This window comes from Corythoichthys intestinalis, chromosome 16 (genome assembly GCF_030265065.1).
Source record: "Corythoichthys intestinalis isolate RoL2023-P3 chromosome 16, ASM3026506v1, whole genome shotgun sequence".
Classification (NCBI taxonomy): Eukaryota; Metazoa; Chordata; class Actinopteri; order Syngnathiformes; family Syngnathidae; genus Corythoichthys; species Corythoichthys intestinalis.
This window is the reverse complement of record NC_080410.1, coordinates 41,568,793-41,592,338: the sequence shown is the minus strand read 5'-3', so window position 1 is coordinate 41,592,338 and position 23,546 is coordinate 41,568,793. Positions and strand designations below refer to the sequence as shown.

At 37.6% G+C, this 23,546-nt stretch overlaps 1 protein-coding gene across 1 annotated transcript in view; it reads left to right on the top strand.

Annotated features, from left to right (window-relative positions):
* LOC130931885 (C1q-related factor) overlaps positions 1-23,546 on the top strand; it is a 75,685-nt gene that overhangs the window by 40,831 nt on the left and 11,308 nt on the right. The window lies entirely within an intron of this gene.

Sequence of the window (23,546 nt, the reverse complement as noted above, 5' to 3'; positions counted from 1 at the left end):
CTAGATATGGACGTAAAACAGTCTCGATGCATGGTCAAAAGCAAAAAAAAACAACAACATGCAGGTAGCATTTATTTTAAGTAAATATTGCGAAGTATAATGCTAATGCTCTAGCCCAGGGGCGGGCAAACCGGTCCTCGAGGGCCGCAGTGGGTCCTGGTCTTTGTTCCAACTGATTCAGCACAGACAGTTTAACCAATGAGGTTTCAGTGGAAACAAGAAGCATCTGACTGCAATCAACTGATTGCAATTATAGGAAACCAGATTGGTGAAATGCTGTCCTCATGATGGGTATGAACAAAAACCCGCACCCACTGTGGCCCTTTGTGGAATAGTTTGCCCATCCCTGCTAGCTGCTAGTTTCTCCCATTGATATTTTTTTTACCATTCCAAAATGCATGCATGGTACGAAAAATATAATAATTACCTTGAATCTTTGAACAAATCACTCCTGAGACAATCCTTCCTGTTTGTATGCAGTACAGCTTTCGTACTTTTTCAACATAAATCCGGCGTTAGATCGCTGCATGTGACCAACTGCTAATAAATGAAGAGGAGTTTTGGACGGCCCCCTTCTGGAAGGCGTGATGCAGTGAGTGGGAAATGTGTCATGTCAATACATTATAAAGTCTATGCGTATACACATATTGAATCCAAGTACATTGGCATCAGTAGAATCAACATGCATGACCGTCAATGGCAATGACGTACATGGCTGTCAATGGAAACCAAGTACATTAGCATCAATAGAATCGACATGCATGGCCGTTAATGGCAAGGACGTGCATGGCTGTCAATGGCATGGACCGACATACATGGCTATCAATGGTATGGACGTACATGGCAATCAATGGAATCCAAGTACTTTGGCATCAGTAGAATCGCTATGCATGGCCATCATTGGAAGGGACGTGCATGGCTGTCAATGGCATCGACTTACTTGGGCACCAGTTGAATGTCAATGGGCTGTAATGTACGTTTTTAGTCAAAAATCACAACCACCCATGTTTTTCTGCCATTGAAAATGAAGGGTAAATTTTGGCCATTAGAAATGAATGGAACGACGTACATGGCAAAGGCATCCCATTAGAAACGACTGGGAAAGGTTTTGGCGAATTCTGTGCATAGCTTTTATGCCCCTTACCTTCCTGAACTTTTGATGTTTGATTTACCTGAATTCGACAAAAATTGTGGGACTAGATACATTTTGATATCATTGAAGCGAATGCTGAACTTGAAGAGTAATGTTCTGTCCTGACAGATCTCAGCTATTCTCAAGTTTAACCAGTTTGCATTATTTTATTGCAATGTTTTTCCTTCTTCAGATTTGTTTCAAGACTACAGTTACAGTTAGACTTCACTTTGATGGTTAATGTAGTTATTGCAATTTTTTTGTTTTATCACAATAGTTTTTTTTACATTTCAAAAACCAGAAGCCATTCATTTACGAATGTGATTGCACTTTAGTTTACATATTTAAATGTTCAGATATTAAGATTTGAATGAGGCAAAATAACATGCTTTTTCTCTCAAATATATTGTTATTAGAGATGTCCCGATCGATCACGTCATTTTCAAAGTATCGGAATCGGCAAAAAATATCGGCCATGCCTTTTTTTAATATATATACAGTATATATTTTTTAATTAAATTGTTTTCTAATTGTATTTAACTTTACAAACATAATATGTTACACTCATCCAGTCTTCAGTTTAGGCTTAAGGTAGGGTTATTAAATGTATGCCCTCAATCTGTTATGGTGTCGTTTTACCTATATAGAGAGATAAAAGGCAGCGTAAAATGACTAGAGTGAATTTTGGCAGCCTTTGAAACCTTTTTTTAATCGGCTAAAGCCTTACAATCCCTCTCCCTATGATTAGAAATATCATGGGAAGCAATGTGGGGAAGCAAGGTGGCAATTGATCTTTTTCTTAACACCTTTCATTATTTCCCAACGCAGAGAAGATATATCAATTGGTAGCACTACGCACAGTCATGGTTCCACTTCCCATCATGCATTTGGGCAGGGCTACAGTATCATTTACTGAAAGCTCAACAAATACACCGGATGGCAATATTTAGTCACAATATAGAAAGTCACAAGTCTTTCTATCCATAGATCCCTCTCACAGAAAGAATGTTAATAATGTAAATGCCCTCTTGAGGATTTATTGTCATAATAAACAAATACAGTACTTATGTACTGTATGTTGAATGTATACTGGACTGTCTCAGAAAATTAGAATACACAATATTCTAATTTTTTGAGACAGTCCTGTGTATATATACAGGACTGTCTCAGGAAATTAGAATACACAATATTCTAATTTCCTGAGACAGTCAGGAAATTAGAATATTGTGTATTCTAATTTCCTAGAATACACAATATTCTAATTTCCTGAGACAGTCAGGAAATTAGAATATTGTGTATTCTAATTTCCTGAGACAGTCCTGTATATATACACAGGACTGTCTCAAAAAATTAGAATATTGTGTATTCTAATTTTCTGAGACAGTCCAGTATATTCGTCCGAGTTTTATTCATTTTTTTCTTGATGCATTGCCAAAGTGAATATGATCGGGAAAAATTATCGGGAATGATTGGAATTGAATCGGGAGGGAAAAAAAGCAATCGGATCGGGAAATATCGGGATCAGCAGATACTCAAACTAAAACGATCGGGAGCAAAAAAACATGATCGGAACAACCCTAATTATTATAATCATTTGTTTCAGATGTACTGTAATTATTTTCTGTATAAAAATTAATTTGGTGTTCAAAAAGTCTTTTTTCACACTTGAGTCTTGAAAAAGAGGGGGTCATCTTATAATCAGGGCTGTCTTATATTTGGGCCAATACGGCTTTCAAAAAAACTAAGCGAGTAAAATTTACTTGAAGCACTGGCAGATAATTTCACTTAACTACATTTACACTGAAACAAAGGGAATTTAACTACCTTTATGGAAGTGTGTTTTTGCAGTGTATATACAGTAGAGGTGTGCGAAATTTCCAATTCTTAGATTATTCGCGATTCGGCCGTGGAAGATTCGAGAACGATTCACAAACATCCAAATTCCGATTATTGAAATATGTCAAGTAAAGCGGAAGTAAAACACACTCAGCGCGCCGCGCTGTCTTCGGGACGCAATGAGGAACGGAGCGAGAGTAGCTAGACATCATGCTTGTCATTACCCGGCCTCTCGGGTAATGCCAATGCTCAACTCACGGCTCTAGCTCAACTCATGCCGCGAGATAAAAAAACAACAACATTCCTGACTGCTGCCGACAGCTGCAACAAAGTACGTCCACGCAATGTTACGGTAGATATCATATTTATATAGGACTAGATGGCGATAATAGATAATAGACTCGGTGGCGATAGCAGCACGTGGACAAAAAGCTAGATGCGGGCGTTAGTAAACGGCCGCCATCTTAAAGCTGCAAGGCTGTTGTAGCTAACGTTCCAAGCGAACCTAATTAACTTTTTAGCTAAAATACTCCTAAATCGGTAAAATATTGACTTGAATCTATCTTTAAAATAGTTTTAAAACTTTGACATGTTGAAAGTAGACAAAAGGGAAATTATGGAATAACGGGAGCAATTTTAACAACTTTAACGGTTGATTCACAACATTAAATTAATTGAATGGTTTAAAGCTGCTGATACAGAATGGGGATTCGAGTATATTATTTATTGTTTTCAACTGTTAACTTGATACTGAAATAGTAGTTTATTTAAGCCTGCAAGGTTTTTTTTTTATTTTTATTTTTTATTTTACAGTTTTTGTAACTAATGTACAAAACATTAAAAGCAGCTAATAGCGGGGGGGGGGGGGGGGGGGGGGTGTCATCAAGAAACAATTTATAATCGAATTGTAGCCTCTGAATCGTAATTGTAATTGAATCGTTAGGTGCCCAAAGATTCCCACCTCTAATATATAGTATATAAAGCAAGCAATATATTAAGTCACAACTCATATATTGCACCCAATTAGACCGTCCAGTGAGGATAGAACTAGTTAATCAGGCAAGTTACAGCCACTCTCTTGGGCAGTCAGTAATTATTAATAATTTAAAAAGAACATTAAGAATTATGCTTGCGTAAACAATGGCCCTTTTGAGCTTAGTTTTCACTACTTTGCTTAAATACATTTATAACTTAAAAGAGCATCATGATTAAAATTTGTTGTACAATTTTTTTCCCCCTCATTTTGTGGATGACGTACGCAGACTCGTGATTCGCTGCGTGCGTGTGGGCTCTAAACCCCCATTAAGCATTCAGCTGACGACTTGAACGTTCAAACACAATTAGGCAGCGGGGCACTTTGATTTAAGAAGGACCAATAGAGTCGTGGAACCAAAATGGAGGCTCGACATCAAGTCAACAAAGCGCCGTCAGTCGCGCCTGGGGGACGCGTCCTTGTCACGTTGACAAAGCCTCTCCTAAGATCAGCGTTCCCCCCTTGTGAGATGTTTAAGACCCTCCCCGCTCGGAATACGCAGACCTGAAACTTTTATGATTTCTATAACCAGCAGTTTGATAAAACGCCAAACAAAAAGTACACTATTGCAGGATGCCCCCAAAAACTCCCCACCTCTCTTCACACAAACACAGTCATTATTGATAACACGCCGGAAAAAAAAAGCACGCTGAACTCTCACCGCCATGTATAATCTATTAAGGCCGGGCGCATAGTGAATATTCAATCAAAGCCATCATGTTGACGGATGCCAGCGCGCCGGCGACAACAACGCGGGCCGACACCTCGTTTGCCAGCCTGCGGCCTCACGCTTTGTTTGCCTTGTCAGAGTCGCTCGGCGTACGCCGCGCCGAGGTCACGCTTCGTCCCGCTCGGAACCCCCGGCCGGCTTCTTAACAAGGCGCCTTCCTGATCGTTATTCTCGAGAACAAGTTTTAGCCATTGATGCGAGGTAAAAAAGCTGCAGAGCGCATAGATGAAACTAAATATACATGAGACTGTCACCGAGGAAAACGGCAAGCGGGGGTGCCGAGGCTGCTCTTGGAATCCCGGTTAACGGGTCTCGTAAAGTATTTTTGTTCATCTATCAATGCCAGCGATGTATAGTGACAGGCAGAACAATGACATGTTCTTCCACTAGATGGCGAATGCAATTAACCTTTGTATTCACCTGTTGCTATCGATATGACAGATGTCACTGTAAGGGGCAGATTTCGCCTTAAATTGTTATTTTTGTGACATTTTTCATTGCTGGCGTGCCTGAGACTGAAACTGAAAAATATAGAAAAGGACATAACACGAAACAGCAACTATAGACTAAAGGCTGTTTTAAGCTTCTGCATTGCTGTGACGGTGGACATACGCCGTTCACGCAGATACCGATTTGGACCCTTCACCTCGAGTGGCCCTTTCTCTGATTTAAGGACTGACATTCAACCTTTTCAGTGATGTTTCCGGCATCTGGCACAACTCATTAGCTGGACCCTCAACCCTCCTCCCACTTGAAAATATTAGAGAGACCTGTAATTGTCAACATGAGTAAACCTCAACCATGAGAGACAGAATGTGAAAAAAAACAACCAGAAAATCACATTGTTTGATTTTTTAAAGAATTTATTTGCAATTCATGGTGGAAAATAAGTATTTGGTCAATAGAAAAAGTTCATCTCAATACTTTGTTATGTACCCTTTGTTGGCAATAACGGGGGCTATACGTTTTCTGTAACTCATCACAAGCTTTTCACACACTGTTGCTGGTATTTTGGCCCATTCCTCCATGCAGATCTCCTCTACAGCAGTGAAGTTTTGGCGCTGGTTTTGGGCTACACGGACTTTCAACTCCCTCCACAGATTTTCTATGGGGTTGAGATCTGGAGACTGGCTAGGCCACTCCAGGACCTTGAAATGCTTCTTACGAAGCCACTCCTTTGTTGCCCTGGCTGTGTGTTTGGGATCATTGTCATGCTGAAAGACCCAGCCATGTCTCATCATCAATTCTCTTGCTGATGGAAGGAGATTTCCACTCAAAATCTCTCGATACACGGCCCCATTCATTCTTTCCTTTACACGGATCAGTCATCCTGGTCCCTTTGCAGAAAAACAGCCCTTAAGCATGATATTTCCACCCCCATGCTTCACAGTGGGTATGGTGTTCTTCAATGCAATTCAGTATTCTTTCTCCTCCAAACACGAGAACCTGTGTTTCTAGCAAAAAGTTCTATTTTGGTTTCATCTGATCATAACACATTCTCCCAGTCCTCTTCTGGATTGTCAAGTTCAAAAATAGACCCTTAGGTAGACATTTGTAAAATTACCCAAAAATAAGGAGAGAAGACATTCAGTTTTCTTGGCCAAGGAGAGCAAGAAGGGACTAGACAGAGAAATGCTAGATTACGCTGTACAGTCACCAAAATTGATCTAAAAAAAAAAAAAAACCTTGCTCTTTCTTTTATTAGGGGTTTGTCCTAACACAGAAGGGTGCCGCCCTAAAGGGAGGGGGAAAGCAAGCTGGAGACACCCATGTGATTTTGGTTGGCTATGTGTGAGCATGTAGGTGGAACTAACTAAATACACGTGTGTAAGTAAGGGCACTTAGGTAAAGTGGTCAGAATGACCCAGACACTTCAGTTATGCAACGCTGCGGCCATGGAAGATGTCCTCGAATGGAAGATTGTCGAAAGTCTAGACGAAGTCCAGACGTAAGATGCTGAAGATGTCCTAGAAGGTCTAGTTACGTAATGTTGCGGCCATGAAGCAAGGCAGTTGTCACCCCGACCCTTTTTAACACTTTGTAACACTTAAACATTATACTCAGCCTAGTATAGCAAGCAATAATAATTTACTGGTTATATCAAATAAAAAATATGGCAATATGTATTATGTATGTATTAGGTATATATGAGCACAAGCAAATATTCAATCAATCAAGCAAATACTCAATCAACCCTCGATAATTAACTCAACATGGATCATCCAAATGCTCTCTAGCGAACCGCAGACAGGCCTGGACGTGTACTTTCTTCAGCAGGGGGACACTTCTGGCAGTGCAGGATTTGAGTCCCTGGCGGCGCATTGTGTTACTGATTGCAACCCTTGTTACTGTGGTCCCAGCTCTCTGTAGGTCATTCACCAAGTCCACTTGTGTGGTTCTGGGATTTTTGCGCACCGTTCTTGTTATCATTTTGACGCCACGGGGTGAGATCTTGCACGGAGCCCCAGATCGAGGGAGATTATCAGTGGTCTTGTATGTCATCCATTTTCTAGTAATTGCTCCCACAGTTGATTCCTTTACACCAAGTGTTTTACCTGTTGCAGATTCAGTCTTCCCAGACTGGTGCAGGTCTACAACTTTGACTCTGGTGTCCTTCGACAGCTCTTTGGTCTTGGCCATAGTGGAGTTTGGAGTGTGACTGACTGAGACTGTGGACAGGTGTCTTTTATACCAATAATGAGTTAAAACAGGTGCCATTAATCCAGGTAACGAGTGGAGCCTCGTTAGACTTTGTTAGACCTCGTTAAAAGAAGTTAGACCTCTTTGACAGCCAGAAATCTTGCTTGTTTGTAGGTGACCAAATACTTATTTTCCACTCTAATTTGGAAATAAATTCTTTAAAAATCAAACAATGTCATTTTCCGTTTTTTTTTCCACATTCTGTCTCTCATGGTTGAGGTTTACCTATGTTGACAATTACAGGCCTCTCTTATCGTTTCAAGTAGGAGAACTTGCACAATTGGTGGTTGACTAAATACTTATTTGCCCCATTATTTATTTGTTTGGAAAGACAAAACCAAACCCTCAAGTGGTTTGGCGGTGAATTAGAGCAACAGGTTCGTCTGGCGCAGAACTTCAAATGCTCAATGACGATACGGGTCTACGTTGTTGCTCAATCATCACCGCAAAGCAGAAGCATAAATAAGCCTTAAGCCCATGTTTACCCAACAACGATCTTACACAATAACAATAGACTCCACCATCAATTGACATGACAGCTCTCACAGACATTGCGCCCCGCCTTCCAATAGGGGGCCGACCCAGGCAGAACGTTGAGTAGGCTTTCACTGTGATGAACTCAAAAATAAGCTGCGTTCTAATGCCGGATTTAGGTGGAAACAGGATGAAGGTTTTACTGCATACAGGCAGGCAGGAGTGTCTCAAGCAGTGGCGCCTCCAGAAATTTTTCATAGGGGTGGCCAGATGGGGGCCACTTAAAATCTTGGGGTGGCCAAAACTAAAAGCCATAATTTCAGGTTTTCATTATATTATTGCAATAAAAAGGTCAGGGGAAAACTATCAGAAAGACTTAAGGACTCGGCTACTGATATACTTTGGTGTATTGTGTAACATTTGATGTTACTAATGAATTAATGTGCATAGTCCATAACTGTCCAGTCAACATTTTGAGTTCCACAACAATTGTTTTATTGTGTTATGTATATATTAGGCATAAGGTGCACATTTAACTAGGGCTGTCAAACGATTAAAAATTCTAATCGAGTTAATCACAGCTTAAAAATTAATTATTCGTAATTAATCGCAATTCAAACCATGTCTAAAATATGCCATATTTTTCTTTAAATTATTGTTGGAATGGAAAGACGGATATATATACATTCAACATACTGTACATAAGTACTGTATTTGTTTATTATAACAATAAATCCACAAGATGGCATTAACTTTATTAACATTCTTTCTGTGAAAGGGATCCACGGATAGAAAGACTTGTAATTCTTAAAAGATAAATGTGAGTTTGTATATTGTGACTAAATATTGCCATCTAGTGTATTTGTTGAGCTTTCAGTAAATGATACTGTAGCGACTTAACTGTTCTGCCCAAATGCATGTTGGGAAGTGGTGCAACCATGACTGTGTGTGGTGGCTGCAAATGCTATATCTTCTCTGCGTTGGGTACACTACAGGGTGTTAATAAAAAGATCAACTCCTGTCATTCTTCCCCACGTCGCCTCCCACAATATTTATAGCTGCTGTGGGTGCGCTGACAAAGCTTTTGCCAATTAAAAGCACGGCCCCAATAAATGCTTGTATCTACTCCGCTCTGCATCTTATCTCTGTATATAAGTAAAACGGCGCCTTTGTAGGCTGTTTGCGGCAATGCGTGAATGAGTCGTACCACGAATGCGTTAATTGCGATAAATATTTTCACATGATTAATTTTAAAAAATTAATTAGCGCCCGTTAACGTGATTAATTTGACAGCCTTGCATTTAACAAAACAAAATAAATGCATTAATTTGGGAAGAAATCCATAACTGATGCTACAACAAGCTAATGATATACTGGCAAGCGGGGTGGCCAACCAATTTATAGGGGTGGCCGTGGCCACCCCTCGCCACCCCCTGGTGGCGCCACTGGTCTCAAGAGTAATTTGGTCAAGCAGGTAATTATTAAATTAAGTTGCACCATGCATGCATTTTGAAATATGAACAAACAAAAAAAAACTGGATAAAATATGTTTAACTTTGGCTTGAAGTATTTACGTAAAGTGAATGATAACTGCCCGTTTTTTGCTTTTAACCAAGAATGTAGACCGTTTTACTTTCATATCTATAGAAATTCTGTAAATTAAGCAATTATTTACAAGAATTTTGAATTAAAAAGCTCGTTGTTTTGTGACGGCCGCCATGCTGGATTACACAATATTGTAACTTTTGGCTTCAAATATTTATGAAAATTGAACAATAACGGCCCGTTTTTTGTTTTTAAACAATAATCTAGACTGTTTTATGTTCATATCCATAGAAATTCCAAGATTTAAGCATTTATTTTCAAGAATTTTCCACTTAAAAAGCTCTTTGTTTTGTGACAGCCTCCATGATGGATTTTGTATCTCTACACAATAGCTGAATTTAACCAAAATAAGTTGTGATTGTATATAGAAAAATTCCAATTTTGGTTTTGTTGTGTAAAATGAAGATGATTCTGCATGCGTTTGTTAAGTATTAAGTTTTTGATATGAAAATCGAGTGATTTTTTTTAGCTGTTGAAAAAAAATAAGTTGCTATTTTGGGCAAAAATTTATATAATATGTTAAATATTGCTATTGATCCTGAAAATATAGGTGATTATCTCTGCATTTAGTGATTTTTGTGCATCTAACGTTAAATCTGAGAATTCTACAGCCATTTTAAGTTTTGTTGTAGTTATATAAAAGAATAATTAATCGGGATTTTATTAGGGAACGACTTTGAATTTTTTTATGTCACTGCTCATGGAGACTCATATATGCCTAATGGAGGTGCCCGTTTTGTATTTTAAAGTTTTTGAAAATAGGCCCCCTACGGATCAGCCCCAAGCCCCGTCAACTGATCGTGAAGTTTATTCAAATAACGCAATAGTGGTGTTTTGCCTTTATTTTAATTCCGCGTTTACACAACCATGATGTGTGGGGAAAACTATGTCCACACGGGAGAGCAAAATTTCATTAAACCTTCAATTTGCCAATGTAGTATGCATTCCCAATGTGCAGGTGGCAGCACCACCAAAATTTGATATTGTTCCATAATACGGTAGACAGTTGTCACTCAAAACTTGCTTTCGCGTTGTCAACTGTTCAGACGGCAACGACAGCGCATTTGTATTCTCAGCCCCCGAAAACGCAGTAAACGATAGGGCGCTCTGAAATGGTTTTGGCATTGTCCCTCCCGTTGTCGTTTAAACGGCCTCTAAATCGTTGTCTTGTCTGTATTTTGTACAGTTTGTAAGTAGGCAGTTTGAAATTTTGTGTTTGAGATGGTTTGACTGGTGATTTTATAATCGTGAGGTTTTCATAATTTGAGGAATTGTTTGTTTGACATTATAGTATTGATAATTTTGTGAGTTTTAGATGACCTGATCGATTTGGTGACAATAAGTCTGATTAGTAATGACTTGATGGGTAATAACGCTCGTCTTAGATAATTGGATCGATAATTGTTTTGGTTTTAGACTATCTGAGGGATAATTTCGTAAGTTTGAAACAATTACAATGTTCATTTGTGTGGTTCAAATGACATAGTTGATCATTTGAAGAGTTTTTGATCATTTGAGAGGTAATTTTGTGAAATTTTCAACATTTGGATGAATAATTTTGTAAATTTCAGACTATTTGATTGCAAACATTGTGAGCTTTAGATGCCTTGACGAGTATTTAATAAGTTAATCAATATAATTTTATGAGTTTTATACTATTACTTTGATAGTTTCTGGAGTTTTCAACAATTTGTCACAAATGTCTTTACAAGCCTCTGATTTAAAGCCCTAAAAAGATCAACTGAAAGCCCCATTCGGGGAAAAATGAGAACCCTTGAGAAGAAACCACATATGGGGGATCCCCTTTCAGGACACGAGCGTGATGCTTTTAAAAGTAGCTAAGTCCACACGAAATTGGATGGCCATATCAGTCTTTGGAGGATAATGCGAAAAGTCGGCCATTTTAGTTGGAAGCAAGCCTTGACAGATGAGCAAATGAAGATCGTAATTGAAGATCTGTACTGCTAAAATCTGCATTTGTGTCATCACCTAGCAAAGCAAATGTTTTTCTAACGTCTCATCAAATTCTTAACTGACAAATCCTCCTGAGCCCTCACAGTCTTCTATAATAAGACGCTGTTGACTTTGCATGTGGGGGGACGCGTCGCGGCTTATTATTAATATGCGGCGGACGCAGACGTTGCCAGATCACGACGGCGGGCTTCTGTTTGCGCAACGATATGAGCTGCGCCCGATTTAATCAGAGGGGTAAACAGTTGAGAGAAAAGTATAATATTTTATATAAACAGCGCTACCTTGACTTGACTTGCGAGTTAAGGGCTCTCGCCCAGCTGACTTTTTGCGATGTGTTATGACGAGACATCCACAGAGCTTCCAGCATCTCACGCAAAATCAGAGAAAAATGAATAAGTAAGCTCAGGCATGGAATTATTATTTACTAGGGGTGTAACGGTACACAAAAATCTCGGTTCGGTACGTACCTCGGTTTTGAGGTCACGGTTCGGTTCATTTTCGGTACAGTAAAAAAATGCAAAATGAATAAAATAAAAAAAAATAAAAAATAAATGTGCTAGTTGTTTTTTACACACTTTTGTGCTTTCAACAATAGGAACATTAGCCTATACAAAGCTAGAATTCTGCTCAAAAAGTAGCGAGTATTTAAAGATAATCCAACAACAATTTGCCTTTCAGACCACGCCTGTTGGTCAGCTTTCTCTCTGAAAGAAAGAAAAAAGAAGTCCTGTGCTAAAGAGAAAAGCAATCCCAAAGAAAAAAGATTTTAACATGTATTTTACAAATGAAATGCCTCAATGAATCAGTTTTTTTTTTCTTATGAACGGTTTTCAAAAGCTTTATTGGTGGATTTTCTCAAGTTAAAGCGCCACACAGAAATTAATAAATTTAATAGTGTAAGCAGGATGTGTGTATTATTATTATTTAATTACAGGTGTCTTAGCTCATTTCAATTTATTTTATTTAAATGGGCTATTATTTATTTTATTATACGTTTATATTTTCCAAATGTGATGTAGTATTCATTTATATTGTATATTTTATGTTGTATAACTTTAGCTCCTATGTGAATATTAGTTCCTACTTGTTCTGTTGTGGTAGGATGGTTTTGTATTGAACACGGGGCCGTGTTGGTTATTATTATAGCAGAGAAGACAGCAGTAAATCAACAAAGACAAGTCAACTGTGCCCCAACCTCCCACTCAAGAGATCTAATGGACTCAAAAAGTAGGTAACGATTGCATATTAGTTTGAAAATCGACCGGATCCACCATACTTTTACACGAGTGACTTCCGGCCCGATCCTGGCTAGTTGTAATGAGGCAGGAGGGCCGCGTCTCGCGTCAAATAATAAACTCTGCCGTTCTTTTCGCGTGCGTCGCGTTGAGCTGCTTCTGGGACGCATCTAACACGCGGCCGCACTGCGACTGGTGTGCATTGGCTGATTGACTCTAACACCCGCGTTTCACTGCGTTCTCGCGGCGGCCAAGTTGTCGCGCCGTTGACGTTTCTTGACTGTCCTACCGTGTTGGTCCTCATTATAGTAGAGAAAACAGAGTAAATATAATCTACACAAAGAAACTGTAACCCGATCGACTCACAGCCTCGAAAAGTAAGGGTTATATTACGTCAGAAACTCGTTCGGTACGCGTCCGTTCCGAACCGTCTACCACGTACCGAAACGGTTCAATACTATTACATGTACCGTTACACCCTTATTATTTACGGCATTTTATGCACTGTAATGTGCATCGGAGCAGTGTTGTTAATCTTTGTCATATTTTGCATCCAATAGCAGAGGGGCAGGCGTACTTATATCTGTGCTATTAGCCTGTTTCGGCAGATGGATATACACAAATCACGGCCGACGAAACCTTGATAAATGTGCTTTTTAAAGTTTCACGAGCTCTGAGACACTCGAAAAATGACTCTCATACCTCTCCTTGCTAAGCTAAATGGTACCTCGATGTGCGTTTGTGTTGAAATGTAGTTCAAGAACAACAGAAAAACCTATTCCCCTTCTCCCTGAAACCCGTAAAACTTTTTACACGGCTAATATAATGACCCCTACTCCTTGAAATAGGAAAATTCGCTGTTTTGTAGTGCAACAATAAAAAACAAAAGCATTGGTGGTTAGAACTATAGAAAATATGCTTGCCGCTTTTCACTTCCTGACAGCGTCTACGTCAGGCTACGTGCCACCTCCCATTTTGTGCTTGCCATTGACTGCTCCTCACACTGAGCTGACACTTGTGTGAAAAGGCCTTAATACACACTCAGCAGGAAAAGCAGTACATTATTTTCATTTAAACTCACGTAGAAGCCACAAGCTGTTTGTTAAAAAAAAAAAAAAAGTTGGCCGGGCATTTAACTCATTTGCTCCCGGAACCGTATAAATACGTTTTATTTTTAAATGCTCAACTGTCCCACAACCGTATTTATACGTCTTTTGCGTTTTTTTTTTTTTATAAGAAGCATATATGGCTTCCGCTGTATCTGAGAAACAAAGAAAAACGCTCCAAACCAATTTTAAAGCAATAAAACTGGCCACTGGAGGGCAGTAGCGCATTTTGGAAGACTAGACAAGCCGATTCAACAGCAGTGAACGGCCGGCCAGCATTGTCAAAGCGCTGGCGGATTGAGCCCAGGCGGCGCTCCGACCGGACAAAACAACGAGAGGACGCCTGGGACACCAGGCGCTGGACGATCGTGCAAAACGAGTGAAACCCCCCGTGGAGCGGCTCGCCTAGCAGACCCCGCAGAAATGCAAAAATAATCCATCTTTGTGAGACAGACAACGATGAGGGAAAAGTTTACACAGCTGACGTGGCGACAACAGCGTCATCTCGGCGACAAACCGTCATCTCTCAGTCGTTGTGTGTGAATAAATTGTTACTATTTTATCTAAAGCTCTATTTGTCTGGTTGTTCATAGTATTTTGTAAAAGGAAAACATTATTCAGATGTTTGGGATGTAACTAATGCAAAAAATAGCTTTGTTAAAGTCAAAAGTTATGTTTGAAATGTATGCGTTTACAAAAAGCTCATTTTCTCAGTTTTTTCATCAGAAATTGGAAAATTGCTCAAACTAAGCTATTTTCTAATGCCGATTTCTAAAGAATGGAAAAAGATACGAACTTACTTTTTTTTCCAATCTTTCTTTTGGTGGGTTCAAAGTTTATATAGCAATAGAACAGAATTTTCTGTGGGCCTTGCAAAATCAGTCAAAATCCAGAAAAAACGGCCGGGAGCGAAGGGCCTTGCTCTGGTGAAAATGGCTGGGAGTGAAAGAGTTATTAAGAGGATGCTCGCCACGCTAAAGTTGATGCTAATGCTAGTGCAAGGGTTCGACGGCTTACATTTAGCGTGTGATGATCACTCAGCACAGACCTTTAAAGGCTAAAGCAACATTGCATATTCTCTCTTTCAAAGATAAGAAAACAAATCTTACCATGTGTTTCCATACAAGCTTGAAACTAGAGATGTGACCGAATATTCGGTGCCAACAACTATCGGCTGAAAGTAGCTGAAAATCCATTGTCGGTTGAGATGTGACTGAATATTCGGCGTCGGCAACTATCGGCAGAAAATAGATGAAAATGCATTATTGGTTTTCGGTTTTGTAGACCGAAAGTTCACCACCAAATAATGTGAAGAGCCAGTCTTTTTGTGATGGCGTTATCAAAACAGAGCTAGAAGCAACACGCTGGCTGACACTACCTCGCTAACACCGCTAACCGGTTTGGAAAATACCCTATTGGCCCGAATATAAGACGGTGTTTTTTGCATTGAAAAAACACTGAAAACGAGGGGGCCGTCTTATATTCGCGGTCTAGACATTATACACATTCGCAACGCTAGATGGCGCCAGATATCATTGAAGCGATGTTCTGTCATGACAGATCTCAGCTACTCTCCCCATTCACGACGCTAGATGGCGCCAAATATCATTGAAGCGATGTTCTGTCATGACAGATCTCAGCTACTCTCAAGTTTAACCAGTTTGCATTATTTTATTGCAATGTTTTTCCTTTTTCAGATTTGTTTCAAGACTACAGTTACAGTTCGACTTCACTTTGATGGTTAATGCAGTTATTGCAATTTTTTTTTTTATCACAATTGATTGGTTTATTTACATTTCAAAAACCAGAAGCCATTCATTTACGAATGTGATTGCACTTTAGTTTACATATTTAAATGTTGAGATATTAAGATTTGAATGAGGTAAAATAACATGCTTTTTCTCTCAAATATATTGTTACAATCATTTGTTTCAGATGTACTGTAATTATTTTCTGTATAAAAATTAATTTGGTGTTCAAAAAGTCTTTCTTCAAACTTGAGTTTTGAAAAAGAGGGGGTCGTCTTATAATCAGGGCCGTCTTATATTCGGGCCAATACGTTACTTCCAAACCATGAAAAAATTTGAAATATTTTTGTTATCGTCATTGTTGACGAAAAATACACTACATTAGAGTATAAGGCGCACATTCAATGAATAACCTTTTTTTAAAACAGTTTTCATTCATAGGATGCACCGTATTATAAAGCATAGTCGTAGTAGTAGTAGTGGTAGTAGTCGCCGTTATTAGTGGTTGGAGTTGCTTTTTGCATCCACTAGATGGAGCTGAAAGCTTTTAGGTGGCCTTATAGTTGGGAATATACAGTATGCATTTACACTGCGAATTTATAATGTCTCATTCAGATTTTTTTTTTCAATCTACTCAAATTATTTTCTCCATCTTGTTTTGAGTGTTAAAGACTTGTATCAACTAAATGAAAACCTAGCTATTTGTTATTTCAAGAAATCTGAGTAATATTTACTTGAAGCACTGGGAGATAATTTCACTTATTTCTAGTAGAATTGCACTGAAAATATGAGATTTTAACTGGTTTTAAAGAAGTGTGTTTTTACTGTGGAAAGGTAAATCTATATCCGAATGTATTAAATATGCAGCGGTGGGTAGGAACATGTAACATATACTCCGTTACATTTACTTGTTTTTGAGAAAAATGTACTTCTAAAAGTAGTTTTACTAAGCCAAACTTTTAAGTTTTACTCGAGTAGATTTGTGAAGGAAAAAAACACTACTCTTACTTCGCTGCTTTGGGCTAATTGGCATAAACTTCGGTAACTCCTTCACAACAAACATAAGTATCATTTAGTGAAAGCACAACAAAAATAATATTCCTATCAAAGAATAATGTTCACAAAAAGAAAAGCTTGCATTCCCAATCAAAATAGCTATGCAAAATATACATAAAACTTACTCAGACTTTGGTCAAACTCTATTCAAACATTTCGTTTAGCTGAACAAATACACTGGATGGCAATAATTAGTCACAATATACAAACTATCAGGGGTCTCGTACGTTGCGAAGCCAGCACTCAAATGATCGTGAATCACAATAGATCCAGTCTAAAAAAAAAAAAAAAATGGAGCTACGGCATCAGTCGAGGGACAAAACACACTCATTGGCTTGATTTCTAAGTAATTTAAAATTCGCTATTGACACGTTGTGGTGTATTTCAATCACTATCTTACGTAGTTAAAGACACTGTGGACGAACGGCTGTGACATCACCGCTCGGCGACATCAACAATGGCAAGCTACTCGTTTATTTTTTGAGTGAAAATTTTACAAATGTTATTAAAACGAAAACATTAAGAGGGGTTTTAAAATGAAATTAATATAACTTGTACTAACATTTATCTTTTAAGAACTACAAGTCATTTCTATCCGTGGATCCCTTTCACAGAAAGAATGTTCATAATGTTAATGCCATGTTGTGGATTTATTGTTATAATAAACAAACAAAGTACTTATGTTCAATATGTTGAATGTATACTGCATATCCGTCTTGTGTCTTATCTTTCCATTCCATCAACAATTTACAGAAAAATATGGCATATTATAGAGATGGTTTGAATTGCTTGAATTGCAATTAGTTACGATTAATTAATGTTTAAGCTGTGATTAACTCGATTAAAAATGTAAATCGTCTGACAGCCCTAATAAAAAATATTGATAAACAACTCTAGTTTTCAACAATGTGATTCATTGACATGAATAAATTTGTGAAAAGTTTTCATTGATCATTTTGCACTATTTTAAGAACTGACTGAAAATTCAACGAATTCAGTTTTTTTTTTTTGGGCGAAGTACATTGGTTTGGCAATTTTTGACGATTTGTTGTTGGGTCTTGCGCGTGGATGCCTGTGTGTTTGCTAATTTGATGTGTTTTAGTTGTTTTCACTCACAATTTACAAATTTAGACAATAATTAATTGTGTTTGAGACAATTAGATGGCCAGTTTAAGTGAGTTTTAACTGATTTGATGGATATTTAGTAGTTTTATGCATATTACATGACTTAATTAGTAGATACCTTTCACTCATAAGCAGATTTTAAGGGGGGGGTGGCCAAAAAGTATCATTGAATGAAATTGACTTTCCTATATCTACAAAAATTGTAAAGCAATAAAACTGCAGCAAAAAAAAAAAAAAAAAAAAAATTATTATGGTTCAAAATTATTTTTTGAACAGATCATGTGACTTTAGACGGTCATTTGCTTTGCATTAAATTAATAATAATAATAATAATAATATATATATATATATATATGTATATATATACATACAGTATATCCTCTGGTAGAGGACCCGAGCTTGAAAGGAGAGACCGTACCGCCCGGGGCGAGACAACGATTTTTTTTTTTTTTTTTTAATGCAAGTGATTTTTCTTTTTGAAAATATATATTTTTTAAGCAACTTATTTTTTTTATATAATAAGATGGACAAAAATGTCTTAGCCAAAATGTTGCCCAAACACAAATCAACATTACTTCAATCAAAAAAATTGCTTCAATAAAAAGAAAACATGACCCCAATCATAATTTGATTGAAGGATCCAGGGGATACAATTTTTGACTGGGGTAAACATTGGAACGACAACGGCATCGTACCATATTCAATGGATGACGATCTTGGCGAAAAGTATTGCCTAAGCAGCCTGATTTAGAATTCCCTTCAAGAATGATGGGGAAAAAAACGCTCATTGTCAACTCATTATTATGAATATTCTAGGGCTGTCAAAATTATCGCGTTAACGGGCGGTAATTAATTTCTTAAATTAATCACGTTAAAATATTTGACGCAATTAACACACATGCTCCGCTCAGACAGATTTAAACGACAGTACAGTGAAATGCCAACATGTTAATTGTGTTTTATGGAGTTTTGCCGCCCTCTGCTGGCGCTTGGGTGTGACTGATTTTATAGGCTTCAGCACCCATGAGCATTGTGTAAGTAATTATTGACATCAACAATGGCGGGCCACTAGTTTATTTTTTGATTGAAATTTTTACAAATTAAAACGAAAACATTAAGAGGGGTTTTAATATAAAATTTCTATACCTTGTACTAAGATTTATATTTTAAGAACTACAAGTCTTTCTATCCATGGATCACTTTAACAGAATGTTAATAATGTTAATGCCATCTTGTTGATTTATTTTTATAATAAACAAACACAGTCCTTATGTACCGTATGTTGAATGTATATATCCATCTTTTGTCTTATCTTTCCATTCCAACAATTTATTTTAAAGAATATATATATAATTTACAGAAAAATATGGCATATTTTATAGACGGTTTGAATTGCGATTAATTGCGATTAATTACGATTAATTAATTTTTAATCTGTAACAAACTTGATTAAAAATTTTAATCGTTCGGCAGCCCTAGAATATTCTCGTAAGTTAATTTTATGGCTGACACTGCGTTTCGAGGTCATCAACATGTGGTGACCCCCCCCCCCCCCCCCCCCCGCTCCAAATGTCAAACTCCGCCTATGCTTTAACTAACAGTTTTGTGAGTTTAAAGATGTTTGTGAGTAACTGTATAAATTATTTTATCGGTACTTTTGTAAGGTTTAGACGATTTGAACGACAATCATATGGTTTTTCCTTTCATACATGATTGTGCTTCTATTTTTCTTTTCTTTTTTTAATGAAAAATGACATAGCGGCACATTTTGAAATACGCCGTTGAGGTTAAAGAAGCCACTTAAAACTTTACGTTTTTGCTTGACAGTCAAGCAGAAGTTTTTCTCATTTGTGCTAGCTTCCCTTGCATCATTTGGCGCTCACCCCACCCTATCGCTTCTACCTGCTTTTTGCCAGCGTTGGCTCCCAAAACAGATACGTCGTCTGAACACGTAAATGCTTTTTAGCGAAGTGCTGCCAGAAATTTTTGGTGTTGGATTTCGTGACCCAGTCAGACCCTGGAGTGCATCTCTTTCTGGCTTCTCTTTCTTTTTAAGGCCTGAAAGCCCGCATACTCACGTGACTGGAGCCGAAGGTGAAAAATGAGATTTAAAGAGCATATTTCGAACGTCTCGGAAAGGTCGAGAGGATCGTGCGGGATAACTCCATTTGCCGACTCTCTTTCCTCACATTTGTCAATACGCCTCCTCGAGAGCGAGTCGTTATGGGCGATCTTCCGCGCCGTCTGACAACAGCTCGAATTGCGGTGATTTAAAGTCGCCGCCTCGCCGATGCCATCTTAAGGAAGCTGATAATGAGCCGCGGGAAAAAAACGGCGGTTGCGAGAACACCATTGATTTTGATTGGACCTCGCCTGCCCGACTAAGTGACTAATGGGGGGATTTGACAGGCGGCGACTTTCAGGGATGCTTGCTTTTGTGCGCTCCTACAAGAGGAAATAACGATCCTTTGGTTCAATTCTATTCCTTTTTAACTCGCTTGATGCACTTCTGCTTGTTAGGAGGTCACTAATAACTGAACTAAGACAAAGACTGGAATACTACAACCAACCAATACACCACTACAGTGGCGGAACCATACCTGTCAACCCGAAGCCGTTGGCAATCTTACAAATAGTGAAGTACATTTTCAAAGTATCGGAATCGGCAAAAAAATATCGGACTTGCCTATTTTTAATGTATATATATATATATATATATATTTTTTTTTTTATTAAATCGTTTTCTAATTGTATTTAACGTTACAGACATCATGTGTTACACTATTCCAGAGTCTTTAGTTTGAGCTTAAGGTAGGGTTATCAAATTTATCGCGTTAACGGTAAGAATATTTTTTACATTTATCACGTTACAATATTTAACACAATTAACGCATGGGGTTAGGGTTAGGGTTAGGCACGACCCACTCACGCATTGTCGCGTTCAATCTATAATGGCACCGATTTATCCATACAGTATATAGAGCTAAAAGGCAGCGTAAAATGAGTAGAATGCATTTACACAGTCTTTGGAGCCTTTTTTTAAATGGCTAAAGCCTTACAATCCCTCTCCCAACGATTAGAATAATCGTGGGAAGCAATGTGGGGAAGAAAGGTAGTAGCTGATCTTTTTGTTAACACTCTATGTTATTTCCCAACGCAGAGAAGATATATCAATTGGTACCACGACGCACAGTCATAGTTGCACTTCCCATCATGCATTTGGGCAGAAGTTAAATGGCTACAGTATCATTTACTGAAAGCTCAACAAATACACTAGATGGCAATATTTAGTCACAATATACAAAGTCACATTTATCCTTTCTTCTTTTAAGAATTACAAGTCTTTCTATCGGTGGATCCCTCTCACAGAAAGAATGTTAATAATGTAAATGCCATCTTGAGGATTTATTGTCATAATAAACAAATACAGTACTTATGTACTGTATGTTGAATGTATATATTCGTCCGAGTTTTATTCATTTTTTTCTTAATGCATTGCCAAAATGTATATGATCTGGAAAAATTATCGGGAATGATTGGAATTGAATCGGGAGCAAAAAAAAAGTCAATTGGATCGGGAAATATCGGGATCGGGAGCAAAAAAACATGATCGGAACAACCCTAGTGACGTATGCCCTTACAAATTGATGACTAATCTTACAACATTTTATATTTCGTGCAATATGAAATAAAAATAAAACTCAGTTTTTAAAATAATATGAATTTATTGATAATATTGTCGCATATAACCTGGTGCAATCAAAGAACAATCAATTAGGGCTGCAGCTATCGATTATTTTAGTAGTAGTTAATCGATGAACTAGTTCGTTCGAATAATCGGATAAGTAACATAAAAAAATTAAAATACCTTAGCTGAGCATCAAACGGTATAAAAAATAAATATATAAGGATCTATGTACAACAAAAGAACAATTGGCTAACTTACATTGCAAAAGTCTGCTAGCTTAATTGCTATAAAATACTTTTTTTTTTTTTTAATGCTCTAAACAAATGGTTCAGACAAATTACCACATAAAATTGGCTAAATATACCTTTAAACTAAATAATGAATGCATTAAAAGAAACATTAGCTCAAACAAAAAAGCTTGTGCTGGTCTTAGCAGGGAGCAGCTGGATTCACCCATGTTGAACGAGGCAGACTAGAGGGCTGTATATCCACCCCAATCAATAAAACTAAATGTAAACACTTTCAAAACAAACCATTACAACGCCACTCTAATTAAACGAATACTCGAAGCATCAAAATGTAATTCGAAACTTTTTTTCTAATCTAATACTTGAGTTAATCGATTAATCATTGCAGCACTACAATCAATATCTTCAGCTACATCATGATTACTAAAATTTAACAGTGACTTTTGTTATAATTGTATGTAGCACTTTTGGCAATTTCTATCATGTCTTTTAATGGCTGCACTTCAGCTCGCAATTCAGTTTGACTTGAAGGTAGTTCGTTAGTGTGTCCAATTATAAATTTAAAAGGTCAGTTGATAAAATTAACTTACTGATGCAATCTTTGAGTCAGGGAACATTTCTTTTGCTAATTCCGAGAAGTAATCAGCAATAGTTGCGGGCAAATTGTTTTCGGCAACAAATTGGCTGAATAAAATCTCCGCTTTCGTCACTTTTCATTCTGCAGACTGCATTTTTATGACGAGTGTTGTTAATCTTAGTTTAATAGAATAATTTAGGGCTGTCAAAATTATCGCGTTATCGGGCGATAATTATTTCTTTTAATTAATAACGTTAAAATATTTGACGCAATTAACGCAAATACCCCGCTAAAACAGATTAACATGACAGTACAGTGTCATGGCCACTTGTTACTTGTGTTTTTTGGTGTTTTGTCGCCCTCTGCTGGCCCTTGGGTGCAACTGATTTTATGGGTCTTTCTATCCATGGATTGCTTTAACAGAATGTTAATGTTAATGCCATCTTGTTGATTTATTGTTATTATAAACAAATACAGTACTTATGTACAGTATGTTGAATGTATATATCCGTCTTGTGTCTTATCTTTCCATTCCAACAATAATTTACAGAAAAATATGGCATATTTTATAGATCGTTTGAATTGCGATTAATTACGATTAATTTTTAAGCTGTGATTAACTCGATTAAAAATTGTAATCGTTTGGCAGCCCTAAATTAATTACAGTTACAAATTACTTCTCCCATAAAGTAATTCAGTTACCTGAATGTAAGAGTAATTAGTTACTTGACAAACTAACTGGTGTTACCTTTCATGTTTTTTTTTTTTTTTTTCATTTTTTCAAAAAAAAAAAAACAGTAAACTTTGTTATGTTTCGAAGTCATTTAATGGTGTGAATCAACCGTTAAAGTTGTTAAAATTGCTCCCGGTTTTGCATTAGTTCTCTCCTGTCTACTTTCGACATGTGAAAGTTTAAAAAATGTTTCATCATTTAAAGATAGATTCAAGTCAAGATTTTGCCGATTTCGGAGTATTTATGATAAAAAGTTACTTAGGTTCACTACAACAGAGCTTTTCTGAGAAGTCTACTGCTTTAAGATGGCGGTTGTTTACTAACGCCGCCGAGTCTGTCATTTCGCATGTAGTTCTATATGCATATGATATCTAGTGTAGCATCAAGTGGGCGTAGATTATAGGCCGTCGGCTACAGTCAGGAAATATTGGAGCCACCTAGCCTAGCATCGCGTTTGCAACAGCGTCACAACACTCTACTCTCCGTCCCACTCCCGCTCTTCTTTCTCTGTGTCTCTGACTTTTCTCGCGTCATTCAACCAACGTA